This window comes from Xyrauchen texanus, chromosome 18 (assembly GCF_025860055.1).
Source record: "Xyrauchen texanus isolate HMW12.3.18 chromosome 18, RBS_HiC_50CHRs, whole genome shotgun sequence".
NCBI classification, from domain to species: domain Eukaryota; kingdom Metazoa; phylum Chordata; class Actinopteri; order Cypriniformes; family Catostomidae; genus Xyrauchen; species Xyrauchen texanus.
In genome coordinates this window covers 43,173,100-43,186,514 of record NC_068293.1, presented here as the reverse complement: position 1 = coordinate 43,186,514, position 13,415 = coordinate 43,173,100, and the positions used below count along the sequence as shown (strand labels likewise).

Genomic DNA, 13,415 nt, shown 5'->3' with positions numbered 1-13,415 from the left:
ATGAAGAGAGCCACCCCATAACAGTTTTAGACCACACATTACACCAAACATTATGGGAATATTGTCTGGGGCCTTTTGAAGAGTCTGGGGCCCTATGAAGAGTTTGGGGCCGTATGAAGTATTTGGGATCCTATGAAGAGTTTGTGGCCCTATGAAGAGTCTGGGGCCCTATGTAGGTAGCCCCCACCCCCACCCCACCCATAACAGTTTTAGACCACACATTACACCAAAAATTATGGGAATATTGTCTGGGGCCTTCTGAAGGGTCTGGGGGCCTATGAAGAGTCTGGTGCCCTATGAAGTTTCTGGGGTCCTTAGAAGGGTCTGGGGCCCTATGAAGAGAGCCACCCCATAACAGTTTTAGACCACACATTACACCAAAAATTATGGGAATATTGTCTGGGGCCTTCTGAAGGGTCTGGGGCCCTATGAATTTTCTGGGGCCCTATGAAGAGTCTGGGGCCCTATGAAGAGTCTGGAGCCCTATGAAGAGTCTGGTGCCCTATGAAGTTTCTGGGGTCCTATGAAGTGTCTGGGGCACTATGAAGTGTCTGGGGCCCTATGAAGAGTCTGGGGTCCTATGAAGAGAACCCCCCCCCCCCCATAACAGTTTTAGACCACACATTACACCAAACATTATGGAAATATTGTCTGGGGCCTTTTGAAGTGTCTGGGGCCCTATGAAGAGTCTGGTGCCCTATGAATATTCTGGGGTCCTATGAAGAGTCTGGGGCCATATGAAGAGAGCCCCCCATAACAGTTTGAGTCCCGGGCTTGAGAACTTTAGCAAAAGCCCTGCCTAAAAACATTGTGTATTTAACCTGTATAAGACATGATGATAGTAGCCAGGTTTAGAAATGCATAAGCCATACTTTTAGCTTTGCACATTTGGTATATTAAACATGTTTTATGTTACATTATTGTATTTATAATAATCTTGAACAGAATTTAGTATTGCCTTATGTAATATTAGTGCTTTACATACAGCAGATAGACAGATACAGTTCATGTACGGCTGGTCATGGACCCCAAAGTGCTCATTACAGAGCTACTTACCATTAACCAATAAACTAAATAAAATGACATAAAATATTGTTTTGAGTTGCATATAAAAAATGAAATTGCATTTGAGTCACAGATGCTCACAGAATGACTTTGCAACTACATAAAAACACATTAGACCAACAATATTCCTCCAAATGTTGCCCCAAAACAGAGTTGTCTGAATGAACAGTTTCATATTGAACAATGTTGCTGATTTGTGAGTTGTTTCGCATGACACTTGTTTGCAAATAGATGTTTTTTTTAAACTCCAGAAAAAAACATTTGATCATGATGAATAAATAGCATGCATAATCTATTATCTGGCATATGAAGTATCTTACTGATAAATCAGAACTTGTGCTGCGCTCACTATCCACCAACACCTCACGTCTCTGGACCAGCATCACCAGGGGTGGATTTAGCACCTGGCATAGGTGGGCAACCGCCTAGGGCCCCTAAAAGCTGAGGGGCCACTAAAAACACAAATGCTATTTTTTTTAATCCCCTTTTTCTCCCAATTTGGAATGCACGATTTCCACTACTTACTAGGTCCTCGTGGTGACGCGGTTACTCACCTCAATCCGGATGGTGGAGGACAAGTCTCAGTTGCCTCCGCGTCGGAGACCGCCAATCCGCGCATCTTATCACGTGACTCATTGTGCATGACACTGCGGAGACTCACAGCATGTGGAGGCTCATGCTACTCTCCACGATCCACACACAACTCACCACACGCCCCATTGAGAGAACCACTAATCACCACCACGAGGAGGTTACCCCATGTGACTCTACATTCCCTATCAACAGGGCCAATTTGGTTGCTTAGGAGACCTGGCTGGAGTCATTCAGCATGCCCTGGATTCGAACTCGTGACTCCAGGTGTGGTAGTACAAAATAACATATGCTGAAACTTGAAATAACACTAATATGATTAATAATTCAGCAACGTCAATGCAATGAGATCAGGCCTTAATGGAATATTCCAGGGCTTTACACAGCTGTTTAGACTCTCCATACACATTTTTATGTAACATTAAATAGCTACAAGTAAGCTTAACTCATCTATGATTAAAGTATCATTGTTTTTGATCAATAAAGCAAAAGTTACTCATAGGTCCTTCAAGGACAAGAATGTCCACGTCATAAAACTGCCATAATAATAATATATATTAATATTATTTTCCACTTTCAATTCAACTTTTTTAACCAACATCAGTCCTGATCATAAATACCAAATATTCATTCATTTTCAGGATTTTAACCCTTTAAATGCCAGTTTGTTTATATAATGCCACTGTTGTTTTTTTATGGGGGGAAAAACAAAAAAAAAAAATTTTTTTGGGGGGGGGGGGGGTTTGTTATCACATTCTGGGAGATGTCAATGATCAGCAACAACACTGATTTTGATGCATTATTGTTTTTTTGTGCAGTGTCAGATTACAAAAATACTCACTCAGGTCCTTAAAGGACAAAAATGTCAAAAAACTGGCATAAAAATTTCATATATTAATATTATTTTCCACTTTCACTGACATAGTGTTTTTAACCAACATCAGTCCTGATCATAACTACCAAATATTCATAAATCTGCACTTTTGTAAAGTACAATTGAGTAAAGAAGAATGTCTTAAACTTATATATATATATATATATATATATATCATTTGAGATTACTATTAGTATTTACAGTGTATTTAAAATCAAAGTATTTTAAATCAGGGATTATTTGAATGAGATACCACTTTTTTTCTTTTCTTTTTTAATGGCAAACCACAATAAATAATTAAATAATAATAAAATAATAACAATGATGAGGTCCCCATTCCTGTACTTTGCCTAGGGCTCCCAAATCACTAAATCCACCGCTGAGCACCACGCGGTGAATTTTCGAGAATCAAGATTTTTTTGCATGTTTGTCAGTCAGGAACATTTGTCAAAACGTGTGTTGTTATTGGATGCGGGTGGCGCCGTGTCGCTCTCGGCACAGTTTCGCCTCGCATGTGCTCTCGCGCTGATTGGTCGACCCGCTGTGGCACGAGCGCACAGTTTCGGTTCCACGCCCTCGCGGCTCGAGCTGTGACAGACAGAGCCCACTTTCGAATAAACACAAGGTGCTTTATTCTCCATTTAATGCATGATGAATTTAAAACAAGAACATATTCTGTAAGGTTTAACATACATATCAGGCCTCAGGGGCTCATTTTAAAAGTGGGTGAGACACAGCTTACAGACCCAACACTTATATTACAATATATATTAATATATAAGTATGATCTTGGTTAATATTAATTACCAAAAATTAAAATTCTCTCATCCTTTACTCACCCTCTTGCCATGCCAGATGTGTATGACTTTCTTTCTTCTGCAGAACACAAATGAAGATTTTTAGAAGTATATTTCAGCTCTGTAGGTCATACAATGCAAGTGAATGGTGACCAGAACTTTGAAGTTCCAAAAATCACATAAAGGCAGCATAAAAGTTATGCATATGACGTTTTAGTCAATAAAACCTAATGCATTAGTACAACCATATTTTAGTGTTTGATAACAATACAAATAATAAAAGAAATGATAAGAAAAAATAAAAACAGTTCACAGCAAGACTGTATAAGTTCACTTTAGTGAACAATATTTAACATGTTTCATTTTTATTTAATGTGTTTCACAAAGGAACAGTATACTTAATGATTAAAATTGATTAATGTTAAGATACACATACGAATGCATTACAAAGTATGTTTCTTATTATTATTAACCCTTGTGTGTCTATTAAAAACTTTACTCAGAGGTCAGCGTAAAAAAACTGGCATAAAAATATTACATATTAATATTATTTTACCCTTTAAATGCCAGTTTGTTTATATAATGCCATTGCTGTTTTCACACACACACACACACACACACACACACACACACACACACACACACACACACACACACACACAGGGCCAGGGCTCCTGAATGAAAGCATAATATCATAAAATTGCTTAAATGCTTTAATTACTGGGATCAAATATTGCCGCTTTAATGGGTTTCAATTGGGACATTTTGGTCCTGAAGGTCCTGAGTGTGACTATTTTGTGTAACACAGTGTATTATAGATGTATTATAGGAACTGAGGTTGAAATATCAAACCCCTCCTAACCTCTAAATGTATGCCATTGGCATTAACACAGCCAAAATGACCGAATAAACTAAAATAATAAAGACAGGTCACACAAGGGTTAATAATAATAATAATAATAAGAGAGAGGGGGGTTATAATATCACACACATAACACTATTATAAAATGACATATATATAAAATATATGTACTTGAAACTGGGAACGTTCTGCATCTTCGGGGATGCAACCACTGATCTATATATTATTATAGTGGATGCAGCTCAGTTTGTGAATGAGAGCGCGCTGCGTTCTATTTATAGCCGCGCGCTGCTGCAGGTGCACAGGTCAGAGCATGCGGAAGTGACGTAACAGCTCACAAGACACGCATTAAAGCATCGGGATTAGAGCTGCTGACAGTCCACCGGAGAGCTGCGCGGAACACACGGTAGGATTTTTATCCTTTCCCTTGCTATGTTCTCATTTTATGTATTCTAATCACTTAATACAAACGTCAATCGCACATATATCCACACAAGTGGTTTACAAACGTCTGATGTTTTATAAACTGCCTATTAGATTCTAAAGAGCTCGCAAACATGCCGCTACGCCAATATATCCGTGTAAAATATCACATAATGGTTTCCTATGCCTGGTGGAACGGCTATATTGGCGATATTCACGACTTTAAAACATGTTATGCATATTTAATCAGCTGCTCTGAAGACTAAATAGGGCATTGAACACTGAGGCCCCTAATTCGATGCAGCGGATTTGTTTATATGCCAAGATTGTGACTCGTCCCAGCAGATTCGATGGCGCTGCAGCTGCACCGGCAGGGGCGTAGAATACGCGGTGGATGCGGGGGACGTGTCCCCCCTCACTTTTGAAATGAATGCTACGCCCCTGTGCACCGCTGGTGTTATGGATCAACTGCGGATGTGCGCATACATGTGAATAATTTTACTTGCCTTTCCAGCAGATTCGTTAAATTTTAATTGTCAATGAGTAAAGATAATTTTTAACATCTGGTGTCCCAAGTTGACGTGGGACATTGCTTTGAATGGGAACTGGCGATTGCACTTGTCAAGAGCAGTAAATCGCAAGTGTAATTCTTTTATGTGCAACACTAAAGCGTCATAGGCTGAAATATGTCAATAATAAAAATAAAAAATAAAATGTATACAATAAAAAATTTATTAAATAATAATTTTAGTTGCTTTTTTACTTTTTTAACTAACTGGATCGTTCGTTCAGTGGTTAGTAGGGCTGGGCGAGATGTCTTAAATTATGCCTTGATATTTTTCAGCCTATTGACTGTATTCGATATATATCTCGATAATTATGTATTTTCTCTAAAATGGCTCAAAAGTGTTTTTTATTTATTTAACTAACATGACTAACACACAGTATCGGATTTGGGTTGGACCGATACCCGATCTGTCTAAAAGCTTAAGTATCGGAGCAGATACCGATCCAGGTAGCGGATTCAATATTTCGGGATCAATACAAGTTAAGCTCAATTGACAGCATTTGTGGAATAATGCTGAATAAGAATAACATTAATTTTTACCGTCCCCCCATTTCTTTAAAAACAAAAAATGCACAAATCTGGGATCCAGTGAGGCACTTACAATGGAAGTGAATGGGGCCAATCCACGTTCAAATACTCGCTGTTTTAAAGGTATAGACGCAAGACATAAACCACGTTCTTGTTAACATGATTTTTGCGTGGAAACTTGCTTTTATCCTGTTATGTAGTAGTATGTACAGGTTATGTGATTCGCTACCTAATCTAGAAAATTACACTTGATCTGTTTGGCTACAGAGTCTCCTGTTTGCTATAGTGTGTAGCATAGTTCAACAATGAGACGAGACGATTTGTAAACGTCCTGTAGTCTGTCTGGCACTCCTTTTGTAAGTTCCGAAATGTGTGATGTCTTGCATTCTCACCGCTGCCACAAGGGGTGCTGTAGCGGACATCGTTCTACTGTCATTTTAAGACAATCTTGCTGAGCAAGCTAGTTAAAGTTAAACTTGACTATGTTTATTGCTAGCTACCTGAATAATACTGTAATATGTCTGGTTTAATGGCACAGCCGTTTGGAGGAAACTTTATCGCCACCTGGAGGACAGAGGTTTGTCATTGCCACAGTTATGCAAGAGCTCACGTTAAACATGTACCGACCATAGACTGTAAAAAAAGATGGCCGGCGCCCCTTCGCTCTTTTCCATTGGTGAGAACTGAAGCCGCCAGTGTCCCGATATGGCGCTGACATCTTGGGACTTGAGTCTGTGCAGTTGCGATTTCGGGACCAGACCTGCGCAGTAGTGAGCAGGAAGTAAAGCCGCGAAATCAAGGCCCCGCCCTCACTCTTGCTGAATCAATCGCAAGCACACGCCCCTGCACTTTTGACTTATGACGGTGTGAAATAATGAATTATAGAAATTTAGATATTATATTTAAAGCTCCAATCTCCTCAGTCCTCCGAAGATCCCGAAAAAAAGTCAGTTGGTGCTTCAGGTTGACTACTTCGCTCAGAGAACCTGTCAATCACAGCTGTCAATCATGATGTCACAGCAGCGTTTTTATAGTGTCAAATAACTAAAAACAAACTTATTTTGAAAACAAACACTTGAAATGACATCAACGTGATAGTTTCTGTCATTTACTGTCGTTTCTATCTTTGGAAAAAAGATATGTGAAGTGTAATTTAATTGTTTAGTTGGTCTCACGTCCCGTTGAATAACATGGGGAGGCGGGGTTTATGACCTATACTAGGACCAGGCACCGGGGGGCGATCGAGACGTTTTGGCTTCACTTTTGAGGGCTTGTACGGCACACTTGGTACCGACCAAATGTACATGTTTGGCCGTAATGAGAAGATGTCCGTCTGTCCATGTCCAATCTGCTGACCGACGAGGGTGCAGTTACAGGTCACTCCAATTTAGCGAATGCATGTCCTCACACTTGAGATGCCTCTCGGCTTAATGTATTATCTTGGTTTTATGTGTGCTGCACACTATTGACTTCATTGCATTCACTTACTAGCCCCAAACCAACATGTTTTCCATTTGGTGATCAATACCTGTCAGATTTAAAGGAAACTGTTGGCTAAATGCAGAAGATTTGATTGGCAACAGAAAGAGAGAGAGATGGACGCTCATGTGTCCTCATGAATCCGCATCTGAATCATATGCAAATAGGACATTGAGGGTCTCCTACACGCTAGACCAACATTTCTTCACGGTCATGGACAAAATATAAAATGATTGAATATAGAGATGATACAGTTGTTGGTTTTGCAAAGGCAAACCAACTAAATTATAGTTGTGCAATATGACTTACTTTCTTGTTAGGCAGCATGATAGCCTCAGTCACCCTTCAGCTTCATTGTATGGAAAAAGATGCAATTAAGGGAATGGTGACTGAGGCTATCATTCTGCCTAACATATTCTTTTATGTTCCACTGAAGAAAGAAAGCCACAACATACTCATGAATAAACGATGACAGAATAGTACAATATAGTTCACGTTTGAGGGCGAACTAACCCTTTAATCAAAACGCCCGTCATCAAGGGAACTTGCTTATTATAATGTGCCCTTCCCAGATGTGACATCACAATGTGAGGGGGAGGGGCTGGAACGGGAAGCAGTATTTATGTAATTGTCATGTGCATCCCTGTAATCCTGGAGAGAAATCTGCTGCTCTCCTTCTGCTGTTTTCATAAGCGCAGCGTATAAGGGGCGACTGTCAGGTTTAGTCGAGTGTGCAGAAGCCCTTTAGTTTCACTTGATGCACGTGTTTTATCTTGTTAAAGTGTACATTCGTTTCCTGGCTCAAAGTCGAAGTAATGGCTAGATGCTTTTATGTTGTACCATCCATCGGTCTGAGCTGCTAGTTGTGTGTGTGTGTGTGTGTGTGTGTGTGTGTGTGTGTGTGTGTGTGTCATTGTTTTACAGTAACCATAGTTTAACTATGGTATTTGTAGTAAAAACATAGTAACCACAAAATCAACATGGTTACATTATATAGTATAATCATGGTTACTATATGGAAACTACAGTATTGCTGTCGTTAAACCATGAACACCCCAATCGCTTTAGTTATTGATTTATGCCTGAAGATGGTGTGCAGTTTCGGCTCACCTGAGACTTGATATCTTTCCCCGGTGATTTCGCCAGGGGCGTAGATGCCGGGGAGGAGGTAACCTCCCCCAATAATCCAAACAAACAAGCGAATTTCTCGCTCTAGTTGAAAAATGTACGTGAATGAAGAGATTTTACGTGTTCGAGTTGCATCATTCCCTTTATTCCCCCCGGCACAAATGTGCGTCTATTTGCATCTTTGCGTTGACTTTGTATGTAATCATGCCACGCGAAATGCTCGTTTCATGTTGTATGTGAACGCACTAATAGTCCTCGTGGTGGTGTAGTGACTCGCCTCAATCGGGGTGGCGGAGGACGGATCTCAGTTGCCTCCGCGTGCGTCTGAGACCGTCAGTCCGCACATCTTATCACATGGCTTGTTGAGTGCGTTACCATGGTGACGTAGTGCGTGTGGAGGCTTCCCGCTATTCTCCACGGCATCCACGCACAACCACGCGCCCCACCGAGTGCGAGAACTACATTATAGCGGCCACGAGGAGGTTGCCCCATGAGACTCTACCCTCCCTAGCAACCGGGCCAGTTTGGTTGCTTAGGAGACCCGACTGGAGTCACTCAGCACGCCCTGGATTCAAACTCGCGATGATAGGTAGATGTTGTGCAAGTAATGACAGAAGCAAATAATTGTCGCATATCAGATGGAACGATGTCCAGCGACGTCATTGGCTGTAGTGAAAGTCATTGGAATTAAAACGAGTGCAGGCGCACGATACTGTACAAATTAGCCAAATTTAGCAAAACGATTTTGCCATGAGAGTGTGTTGGACGGTTACTATAGCCAGACTGTCACTGTCTCCATCTTCCTCTCTTTATCACCTCCTCCAGTATCTCTTGTCTCCTGCCGAGTGACAGTTCTGTAATGAAGTGATCTGTGCTCTCCTCTTGCCGGAGGAGTCAAGAATGTTAATCAAAATGTTGAAGTTGCAATGTATAAAAATACATTTACAAATCAGATGAATGAGTGGTGGTGGTGGCGTAGTAGGCTAAAGCACTGAACTGGTAAGCAGAAGGTTGCTGGTTTGATCCCCACAGCCACCACCATTGTGTCCTTGAGTAGTGTAGTTCACCAGAAGTTGAAATAACCCTTCATTCCGTTTCAGACGCGGTGCTTGTTGCGTAAATGCATGAATATTTTTTGCCACATTTGCCAGCAGTGGGTAACGTGGCTCATTGGCATCTCCACGTGAGATGTCACTCTTTAATGGGAATCATACTTTCGTTCATTCCATTAATGGTCTTGGCGCCAAACGTGCCCTTTAGCCAAAACAAGGCAAGGCACATCAAGCAGAATGCAGATGTATCGAGACACGCTTTGAAGTTATTTTTTAACTTAAACTGTCAAGTGTCAAAGTGGTCCAACTAGAACATAATTACAATGAAAAACGGCACTGATGGATGCAAATACGCGTTTGTTGTGAACAGCCCCAACAAATGGTCCTAATGGAAAAGGCTAGTAGTTTATTCAGGTCTAGCATGTTTGTAAAATCCAGAACAGGTCATTGCTACAAAGGGTGTGTGTGTGTGTGTGTGTGTGTGTGTGTGTGTGTGTGTGTGTGTGTGTGTGTGTGTGTGTGTGTGTGTGTGTGTGTGTGTGTGTGTGTGTGTGTGTTACTATAATTACTAGCGCCTGCAGTGTCTCATGGGGAGCGCATTAACACACACGAGTGGAGGCATAAAAATCACACCGCATACACACTTATCGTCTTTTTTCCTATTCTTACATTCCTGATCTGCTCTCTCATTCTTTCCTCTATCTAGTATTTGACTGATATGTGGTTTTTGTTATAGCCCTTTGTTATAACTTAACATAATCACATTGACATGCATTCATGAAAGTCATGTCCGGGGCATGTTGTCACATGTGTTGCAAAAGACACAATTGGCCTATGTAATTTATTAATTACATCTTAACTTGTATTGAACCTGGAATGTTCCTTTTAATAGCAGGTTCCATTGTGACAACTTGACCCATGTAGTGTGACGGCATGCCCCGCTGTGGGGGTAAGTTGTCACAAAAGGTCCTGGGCAATTTTCCTGGGCAATAATTCATTATTTTTTTTTTGTAGCCAAAACTTTAAAGTATGTGGCTACTAGCTGTAAAAAAATATTCATTGGAGTAAAAAGTGTGACAACTAACCCCGGTCTCCCCTCTATATTGGTATCGGCAGTGGGTTATTGAAAAGCTCATGTCGGTCAACCACTAGCACTGCCCAGCATTGACAAAGCTGTCAATAAATTTGGAACCAACATTATGAGGTGCTCACACTTCTGTTCATTTGCCAAGTGGCCATGGTTATCGGACAATGCCGATGATCCCGAATTGGTCAAATATTGGCCGAATGATCCGCTTAATCCGGACAAACATTGACGATCATGACAGGATCTCTCTCTCTCTCAGTATTAGTATTCATGTCCTCGCTCTCTCTGCTCGCTACGGGTCTCCCCCTTGTTTTCTTTGCCTTTCAAAATCTCTTTCACTAAGATGAATGGATGACATCCACGCCTCTTTATGTAGTTCATTTCAGGTCATACACCTCTGCAGTATCTGTCATTCCTTTTTATATTTTTAATGTATTCTTGTGGTGGTATCCAGACTTTCCGCAGTTTGGACTCCTTGTCAAATGTGCCGGTTAGGAAATCCCTTTCTAGATGTACAAAGTGATCGTTTGGACACACTTGACTGAATTCATGATTTCATGATCGTACATTTAGATTTTCTGTAAATGCTTAAAATACAATTAAATACATGCGATTAAACTAATATTACACTTAAATCATTCCCAAACTTCTATTTGCTATTTCATTGTTTTAATGACTTTGCTATTATTCTAAAATAGTAGGTTAATAAAGAGGGAGTAGTGGTGTAATGCTTAGGGTTACCTTGTTTCTCACTGAACAAGGTTTTGCATGACTCCAGTCCGTATTGAGCAGACAGACTCTCTCACTACTGGTTAACAAAGTCATCGTTACATAACTCACCTGCGCGTGTGTGTGTGTGTGTGAGTGAGTGAGTGAGTGAGTGAGTGAGTGAGTGAGTGAGTGAGTGAGTGAGTGAGTGAGTGAGTGAGAGACTGTGAGTGGAGTGTGTGTGTGTGAGAGAGTGAGTGAGCGAGTGTGTGTGTGTGTGTGTGTGTGTGTGTGTGTGTGTGTGTGTTGAGTGGCCTTCATAGGTGCTCGCTAACAGCACTTGCCTCTACAGTCTGTTAAGGCTAAATGGGGGGTGAGTGAGTGTGTGAGTGAGTGTGTGTGTGTGTGAGTGAGTGTGTGTGAGTGTGTGTGTTGAGTGGCCTTCATAGGTGCTCGCTAACAGCACTTGCCTCTACAGTCTGTTAAGGCTAAATGGGGGATCTGTGTGTGGAGTGAGTGAGAGACTGTGAGTGGAGTGTGTGTGTGTGAGAGAGAGTGTGTGAGTGGAGTGTGTGTGTGTGTGTGAGAGAGTGAGTGAGTGAGAGAGTGAGTGAGTGAGTGAGTGAGTGAGTGAGTGAGTGAGTGAGAGACTGTGAGTGGAGTGTGTGTGTGTGAGAGAGTGAGTGAGCGAGTGTGTGTGTGTGTGTGTGTGTGTGTGTGTTGAGTGGCCTTCATAGGTGCTCGCTAACAGCACTTGCCTCTACAGTCTGTTAAGGCTAAATGGGGGGTGAGTGAGTGTGTGAGTGAGTGTGTGAGTGAGTGTGTGTGTGAGTGAGTGTGTGAGTGTGTGTGAGTGTGTGTGTTGAGTGGCCTTCATAGGTGCTCGCTAACAGCACTTGCCTCTACAGTCTGTTAAGGCTAAATGGGGGATCTGTGTGTGGAGTGAGTGAGAGACTGTGAGTGGAGTGTGTGTGTGTGAGAGAGAGTGTGTGAGTGGAGTGTGTGTGTGTGTGTGAGAGAGAGAGTGAGTGAGTGGAGTGAGCGTGTGTGTGTGTGTGTGTGTGTGTGTGTGTGTGTGTGAGAGAGAGAGTGAGTGAGTGGAGTGAGCGTGTGTGTGTGTGTGTGTGTGTGTGTGTGTGTGTGTGTGTGTGTGTGTGTGTGTGTGTGTGTGTGTGTTGAGTGGCCTTCATAGGTGCTCGCTAACAGCACTTGCCCCTACAGTCTGTTAAGGCTAAATGGGGGATCTGTGAGAGTGAGAGGGTGTGAGTGAGTGAGAGAGTGTGAGAGTGAGTGTGAGTGAGTGAGAGAGAGTGTGAGTGAGTGAGAGAGAGTGTGAGTGAGAGAGTGAACTACTACTGTCAGAACTGGGCCCTGACAGTCAATCTGAAAAAAACTAAAATTATGATTTTCCAGAAAAAAGCCAGATTATAGGACACCAGATACACATTCACTCTGGGGAACACTGCAATAGAACACACCCGACACTACGACTACCTCGATCTAAAAATTAGTGCTAAAAACTATAAATTAGCTAATAAAACTAAAAATGAGTTTTGGTCTGGCAGTGAATGCACTAAAAGAGAAAGCTAGAAGAGCATTCTATGCTATTAGGGGCAAATTTACCCAAGTTGACATTCCTGTAACAATCTGGAGTAAGATCTTTGATAGTATTATAATGCCTATTGCTCTGTACGGAAGTGAGGTTTGGGGTCTGTCTGGCAGATTACTGGAGATGGGACAAACACCCCATAGAGTCCCTGCATGCAGAATTCTGTAGAAACATTCTAAGAGTTCAGAGAAGAACACCTACTAATGCATGCCGGGCCAAACACGGCAGATACCCCTTATTATACATATTGAAATACGATCCCTCAAATTCTGGACACACCTTCATTTAAGTTCCCCAAACACACTGCAACATGAAGCCCTTAAAACCCAAGAGCTGAAGCCTAAAACCAGAAAACTCACAAACCCACTAACAACTAACAAACACCAGTTTCAGACCAGCACTGCTGAACTAAACCAGATCAGAATAAACCAAATCATAAAAGAAAGCAAATCTTCATATTTGGACTGTTGGGAAAATGAAAGTAAAAACCAAAGCAAACTGGAATGTTATCGGCCCTAAACAGAACATATAATCTGGCAGAATATCTGCACACTGTAAGAGATCCAAAACAGAGACGGATCCTCCCCAAATACAGACTCAGTGATCACAGACAAACATGAACGAGTCTCACTGTGACACGGGTG

The 13,415-nt window shown here is 41.5% G+C and overlaps 1 protein-coding gene across 1 annotated transcript in view; it reads left to right on the top strand.

Annotated features, from left to right (window-relative positions):
* Positions 1–4,544: 4,544 nt before the first annotated feature.
* The window catches only part of si:ch211-45c16.2 (mitogen-activated protein kinase kinase kinase 13), a 55,519-nt gene continuing 46,648 nt past the window's right edge, over positions 4,545–13,415 (top strand). The window contains exon 1 of the mRNA XM_052148064.1: positions 4,545–4,595. The gene's annotated coding sequence lies outside the window, so the exon portion shown is untranslated. The remainder of the gene's footprint in view (positions 4,596–13,415) is intronic.